The 7,467-nt window shown below is 41.0% G+C and overlaps 1 long non-coding RNA gene across 1 annotated transcript; it reads right to left on the bottom strand.

Annotated features, from left to right (window-relative positions):
* Nucleotides 1-1,497: 1,497 nt before the first annotated feature.
* On the bottom strand, nucleotides 1,498-4,349 carry LOC145513537 (uncharacterized). The gene is made up of 2 exons (XR_014059482.1): nucleotides 3,568-4,349; nucleotides 1,498-1,607 (listed from the first exon to the last, which is right to left on the bottom strand). It is a non-coding gene; the product is annotated as an uncharacterized LOC145513537 (long non-coding RNA).
* Between the last annotated feature and the right edge of the window lie 3,118 nt (nucleotides 4,350-7,467).

Genomic DNA, 7,467 nt, shown 5'->3' with positions numbered 1-7,467 from the left:
TCATCTATTACAGAAATATTTTTGAACCCCTACTATGTGTCAGAAACCATGCTAGATATTGTTGAAAATATGATGATGAATAATAAATGGTTCATGGCTTTAAAGGTTTCATAGGCTATTTTGGGAGACAGGTAAATTAGAACAGACCCTTGACACTTGTGATTTACTATTCTTTGTTTCAGCTATTCAGTTCACAAACAGCCTCAAAGATCCATGACATGAATTTAATTGTATTGAGAATAATTATTCTGATATTATGGGCTGTTGAAAGGATTAACTGAGATAATGCATTTTTAAACACCTAGGATGAATTTAAATCAAGAGCACTGTAAAAATATTGTATAAGAGGGACTCACCTGGCTAGCCAAACCAAACATAGTGTAAGTAACTGGGATGAGTTGCAAGGAGGAGGGAATCTGGGCAGAATATCCCATTCTCCAAGTTTGGGTGAGAGATAACTTTGCTAATAACCAATAAAAACATGGTAGACCATGAAAAAAATATTAATTGATATAGGAGCTGTAAAACATAAGTCATGGTCCAACTTCTTGTGTGGCACTATTTTTAAAAACCACAAAGTATTTATCAAGGTTGAAAAGAAGAAGCATGAGCACACTGGTGTAAATACAGTGAAGATCATTCCTCCTGCCATCTCCATCTAGGTGAAGTTCTGCTTCCCTGTCTGCATAAATATAGTTGTTCATATCAATACTTGCAAACTTTGCATCACTTAGAACACATATTTATAACTCTTCTTAACTATCAATATTTGTAAACTCTGATGACATTTGAAATTGTCAAAAGAAAAAAAATTTTTTTCTGGTTTTGTTTGCTCTCTGGCCTTCTTTCATTAGCAATGTTCTGAGCAACCTCTGTTCTCTGTCCATTTCTTTCTTTCTCTTTTGGCCCTTACAGTTTTTTTCTTGCTGTTGCTTATTTCTTCATCAGAATTGGTTAGTGAGTTGATCAGATAGAATTAGTGTCTCAGAGACTGGAAAAAACAACTGTGTCCTAATGTGCTTGAAGGTTCAGGACCTTGGACAGCAACACAAACGCCCTCCCCATTTAAACATTCTCCTCATACTCTGCCGTATATAGTTAATAATGAGCAGGAATCATAAAGGTGTGTGTCAGGGACCTGCTATAAGACTCAATTAGGTAAGTGTTATCCTAGCAGAGTAAACAAAGTGCTGCAGGAGAACCAAAGAGGGAGAGATTTAACCTTCTTAAAGAATCTGGAAAAGTTTCGTTTAGAAAGGTGACACTATATTGGGACCTCAGAGAATAGAAGTCATAATAAATATACAGCTGTTTGAGCTAAAAGGGATCTCAGTTGTCCTTTTATACAATTTTAGTTTTAAAAAAAGTTTTTCTTAGTGTATCAGTAGAACTTGCTGCATACAACAGAAAACCTAAATAACTTACTTAAAAACAAGGTAGAAGTTTGTAAGAGAAGTCCAGAGACAGTCAATATAGAGCTGATATGGAGACTTCACAGTCATTAGAAACTCAAGATCTTTATGTCTTTCTCTTCCACTGTCCTTAGTGGATTCAATTCTGAAGGGGAACTCATGACCCAAGATGGCAGTTCAAACTTCAGCCATTTTCTAGAGAGAAAAAAAAGAAGAGAGTGATAATGTTATCGCCCTGTTATCTAAGTGAGCCTCTTTTAAGGTGATATCCTAGAGGTTCACCTGCAACTTCCATTCACATCTCACTGGTCATCCCTGGCTACAGAGAGATTGGACAATGTAATATTTTGGGTGGACATATTAAAGCCCATAACAAAATTAGAATTTTGTCAGTAAGGGAGAAGAGGAGAGGAAATATTAGATAGGCAATCTTCAGTCTCTGACACATTTAGTAAACTCCATAAGGGACCTTGGGGGTCATGTCCCTTGTATCCCAGAGCCTAGCACAATAAATGAAAATGTACACGAATAAATTTCATTTGGGGAAAATTGTGAAGCCTCTAATTCTTTACGGAAGGTTCTCCTCACTGCACTCTATTTCTCAGAATTTCCACTCACTCGTCCTGGTTCCTCTCTGAGTCATCCTGAGCAGGTTGACCTTTTTCTTTCATGGCAAGCATTTAGATATCTGGAGACACTTCTCATGTCCTGTCCTCTTCCCCCATATCTTTACTTTGTCAGGACCATTTCTCATAAGACATGACTCCTGGATTCTCCCTTTTAATTTTTTTTTTAACATAATTTTTAGCGATTCTTTACCTTTTTGGTTTTGTTTCAATTTTTGTTTGTTTGTTTTTGGCTGCTCCAGGTCTTCCTTGAGTGCAGTACATGGTATCTTTGTTGCAGCATGAGGGATCCCCTATTTCTCCCCTCTTCAAAGCATTGGGTCTCTCTGATCAAAACACTATTCACACACTGTACCATGGGGCTTGCATTCTCTACCCTGCAGAATCAGTGGGAGCTTTTCTAGAAGATACAGCCTCCAACCCAAGGCCTCAAATTTGCCTGATCTCCCATTAAACATCCCACCCAGCCTTGAGTCCAGCTTATCATTCTGCTTCTGAATTCCTGGGTTAACTTGGCTTCACATATTTTATGAATATATACACTCACTCACGTAGCCACCACAGACCAAGACCTAGAATATTTATTGCTCCATAGAAGTTTCTTCTGTGGGCTTCCCTGGTGGCTCAGCAGTAAAGAATCCACCTGCAATGCAGGAGACATAGGAGATGAAGGTTTGATCCCTGGGTGGGGAATATCCCCTGGAAGAGGAAATGGAAACCCATTCCAGTATTCTTGCTGGGAAATCCCACAGACAGAGGAGACTGGCTGGCTACAGTCCATAGGGACACAAAGAATTGGACACAACTGAGCATGAGCACAAAAAGGCTCCTTTGTACTTCCTTCTAATCAATACCCACTCCTCAACAATTGGCACTATTCTGGGTAGTTTTGCTAGCTTTTGAACTTCAGATCAGTGGAATTAGCCTGTAGGTGCTTTTCTCCTTCACCATTATGTCGGAGAGATTCATCTGTGTCATGTGTGTAACAGTATTTTGCTCTTTTCCATTGCTGTGTCCACTGTGGCAAGTGATTCAAAGATTTCAATTTGAGTCTAAGGCTTCTCTGGTGGCTCAGTAGTAAAGAATCCACCTGTCAATTCGGGAGACATGGGTTTGATTCCTGATCCGGGAAGATTCCACATGCTGCAGAGCAACTAAGCCTGCGTGCCACAACTGCTGAGCCCACGTGCCACAACTACTAAAGTCTGCCTGCCCTAGAGCCCATGCTCTGCAACAAGAGAAGCCACCACAATGAGAAGCCCACACTAGAGAGTAGCCCCCACTCACCGCAACAAGAAAAAGGCCCACACAGCAACAAAGAACCAGCACAGCCAAACATAAATGAGTAAAATCAAATAATTTTTTTCTGAGTCTAGAATGTGGTCAAGATTGAGAACCATGGCTCTAGAGTCAGAAAAAAAGCAAGATTGGGCTCCTATCTCCATGACCTGGTTTTGTTCCTGAAATGTCCCATCATCAGATGCTCTTTGGGCTCGACTGGAAATTTAGCTTCACTCGGTTACACTCACTTGGCATCAGATTAATTACAAGGGGCCTGGATAAGACACAGCATGCTGGCCAGACGGCACCTGGTACTTCTCTTCATCAGGAGTTCTTGTAGTAATCCAGTAATCCAGCTCCCCAGGCCAAAAGAGACAAAAATCACATCAGTGAATGTTGTAACAACTTTAGCTTAGAAATGCTCTTGCCCCTGGACTTCCCTGGTGATCCAGTGGTTAAGAGTCTGCCTGCCATTGCAGGGGACACAGGTTCAATCCCTGCTCTGGGAAGATTCCACATTCCACGGGCAACTAAGCCTATGCGTCACAACTACTGAGCCTGTGTTCTAGAGCCCGAGAGATGTAACTACTGAGCTCACATGACACAACTACTGAGGCCCACATGCCCCTGAGCCCGTGCTCTGCAACAAGAGGAGCCACTGCAACGAGAAACCCACACACAAGGAAAGAGTAGCCCCTGCTCACCGCAACTAGAGAAAGCCTGGGCGCAGCAAAAAGACCCAGTGCAGCCAAAAATAATAAATAAATAAATAATACATTTTTTTAAAAAAAGAAATACCCTGTCCCAAATAGGAATCAATATCTTGTGTCCCACAGACATAACTTTCAGGTTCTCTGTGGGAGATGAACCTAGTTACGAGAGTCACTGTGCTTAGGGAGGCCCAAAGCCTTGACTTCTCATCAGGTACTTAAATATCCTGGCCCAGATGCATTTTACCAACCAGGGGTTATTTTTACCATACCCAATGTGCCTAATATTATAGCTGACATTTCATCTTTATTACATTTCCAGGGGGATAGAGCTATAAAGTTAGCCCAAATTGGTCCTAAGAGAAGGAGAAAGTAAATTCTCTATTCATAACCCCCTTTAGCTGACATACTAACCCTTATAGAAAACCCAGAAAGTTCAGATTAGGTCTGAAAATGTCCCCTTTCCTTGAGTTTAAAACAGTATCTGGCACATAAAGGTGCTTAATCGATGTTTGTCAATGAGCAAATTAATGATAAATAACAACAAACCGCTTGACTAAATAATAAAAGCTACTTGACTTCTGCGTTATATTGGGCAAGTCTTAATTTCTGTTAAACCCCTGCCACCTCATTTGTAAAATGAGAATAATAATAGTTCTCATCTCTATAAGATTGCCGTAAGGATTAAATCAATGAAGTATATAAAAGATATTACAAACAGCTACGTTTAAACTTTATTATTATCGATGGCGAGAGGAAGCTTAGGGAGAGAAAGGAATTTGCACCACATCACAAATGGTGGCAGAACCACTTAGGTTTCCTGACTCCCAGCCCGGTGCCTGTCCGTAGTACCACGTGGCTCCTTACCCAATTTATGTGTAAAAAATCATAAATCTCAAACCAATTCGGATTTTTATCCAGGAGAAAAAACATTTGTGAAAGTCCACTTTGCAGACTTGTCACCCATCCTTTACAGAACACAGTCCATTAAGGGTACTTCGCCTAGTGTTATGGGTGAAATCAAAATTTTTCTCAAGGGCATGAGAAGTGAAAATGATGTTCTTAGCTTGCTGCTTATGTTCTTAGCTTGTTGTTCTTAGCAGACAAACAGCAAACAGAACCTCTAAGCATTCATTTTTGAAAGTTCTGGTTCCTTTTTCCTTTCCAACAGCCACTGCAGGGAGGGGAATGTGAAAAGCAATATGATCAGAATGCAATGAAAGAACAAATCTCACTAGGAGTCAAATACCATTGTTTAAAAAAAAAAAAAAGGTACCATGGCAGAAGCCCAAAAATCAGAGGCTTCCCCCAGTGTTCTTTGAATCCGTTTTTTAAGCTGTTAAAAACAGCCTTAAAATAAACCTGCCATCTTGTGAGGACAGGAAGAAGGTTGCCCGCCTTTCCACCACCATCTGTAGGGCTAGCTCAGCTTTAGGCTTCCTTGAGCCACACTCCCCCGCCTCCAGCCTGTTCGTTACAACACATCAGGGTGAGGTTGGTTATAGTCTTTTTCCCTAACTTAGCAAAATTTAGTTACAGCTATAATTTGAAGTGAACCAAGAAGAGACCATAGAGGTTGTAACCCATTTCACAATGCATTTTTTTCTTATAACTTCACTTTCTCTAATACAGTTGACCCAGGAACAACACAGGAGTTAGGAGTGCCCACCCACCACACAACTGAAAATCCCTCTATAACTTACAGTCAGTGCTCCTTACCTGGGATTCCTTCATACCAGGGATTCCTTCATACTCCCAATTACTTCATATCTGTGGTTCCACAACTGATTCAACTAACCACTCATTCAACAGACAGTGAATCTGATTCAACTAACCACGCATTCAACAAACAGTGAATCCTACAGTATTTGAGAAAAAATATGCCATAAAATCTGTGCAGCTCAAACCTGTGTTGTTCAAATGTCAACTGTAAGTTCTAACGTGGTGCTTGATCTATTTTTATTTATCAGTCTGAGTTTGGATCAGGTTAGTCTGAGTAGGTTCAGGGCTCAGGCTACATCTGACATTAGAGGTTGTTCTGCTACTGGGGTCATGGCTCAGACTGTGATTGGTATCAGGATTCACCGTGTAGCTGTGATTAGGGCTCAGTCTATGGTGGGCTGAGTCTATGGTGGGTTGAGTCTATGTGTATAGTCTGTGATTAGGGAAGAGACCTGTCTGTGATCAACATTAGGGCTCAGTCTGTACCAGAATTACAGAGATCAGATTTGTTTGTGGGAACCACTATTATTCAACCCATAGTGGGGGTTATAGCAGGAGAGGGCTCTCTTCCAGGAAAGAAGGCCTGGACGCATTGATCAGGAGTCAGAAAAGTCCACTGAGGGGCTGTTAGACCAAGTGACTGAGCAGAAAGGGAACCAGTGAACTGAGGCTGGGTGGGTGAGGGGAGATCAAGATAGAGTCAGTGACCCCCATCAATATAGCTTACATTAAAAGAACTGATGATATCAAGTGTTGGGGAGGATGTGGAACACCTAAAACATTCTCATATTACTGGTAGGAGTATAAACTGTACAACAACACTGAACAGCTGTTTGTCAATATATATAAAGTTAGGTGTGTGTATACCCTGTGGTTCAGCACTTTCATTCCTGGAATGAACAAACAGCTGCTACCTACCATGTGGATAGGTCTCACAAAACAGTATTAAGCAAAAGAAGCTAGACACCAAAGAGTAGAAATTTTATGAGTCCATTTATGTGAAGTTCAAAAACAGGCAAAATTAATCTATGGTGGCTAGGAACCAGAATAGGGGTTACATTTAGGGGGTGGTATGAGCAGGAGGCACCTTCTAGAAAGGTGGTATGGTGTTTATTTTGAACTGGGATGGTACACAGTTGAACATATTTAAAAATTCACTGAGATGAGCATTTATTTTTTATTTTATTTTTTATTTTTTCTGAGATGAACATTTAATATGTGCACATTTTATCCCATGTGAGTTATTTCTCATCGTGAAAAAAAGAAACAATATAGAAGTGTGGTTGGTTAAAGACTAGTTGGGGAGTTAACTTCACAGTCCTGACTCTTCTGCCATGATAATTGTGATGTTACTGCCATGGTTTCTGGAGCCTGGGGGTTGGGCCTGAGCGGTTTGAGGAATGGCAGGGTGCAGCCCTTAAAGCGACCAGTTCAGTTTAGTCGCTCAGTCGTGTCCGATTCTTTGCGACCCCATGGACTGTAGCACACCATGCTTCCCTGTCCATCACCAACTCCTGGAGCCTGCTCAAACTCATGTCCATTGAGTCAGTGATGCCATCCAACCATCTCATCCTCTGTTGTCCACTTCTCCTCCTGGTATATAAACAGTCACAGACTTGGTATCAGGAGCCCTGAGTTTGGATCTTAACACTCTGCTTAGTATCTAACCCAGGAGAAAGCACTGGTGTGTGGTAATTGGTCCTGAGGTGAGTTACA

This window comes from Giraffa tippelskirchi, chromosome 1, assembly GCF_054371585.1.
Source record: "Giraffa tippelskirchi isolate mGirTip1 chromosome 1, T2T-mGirTip1v1.2.pri, whole genome shotgun sequence".
Lineage (NCBI taxonomy): Eukaryota > Metazoa > Chordata > Mammalia > Artiodactyla > Giraffidae > Giraffa > Giraffa tippelskirchi.
The sequence above is the reverse complement of the archived record's forward strand: the minus strand, read 5'-3'. Positions and strand labels throughout refer to the sequence as shown.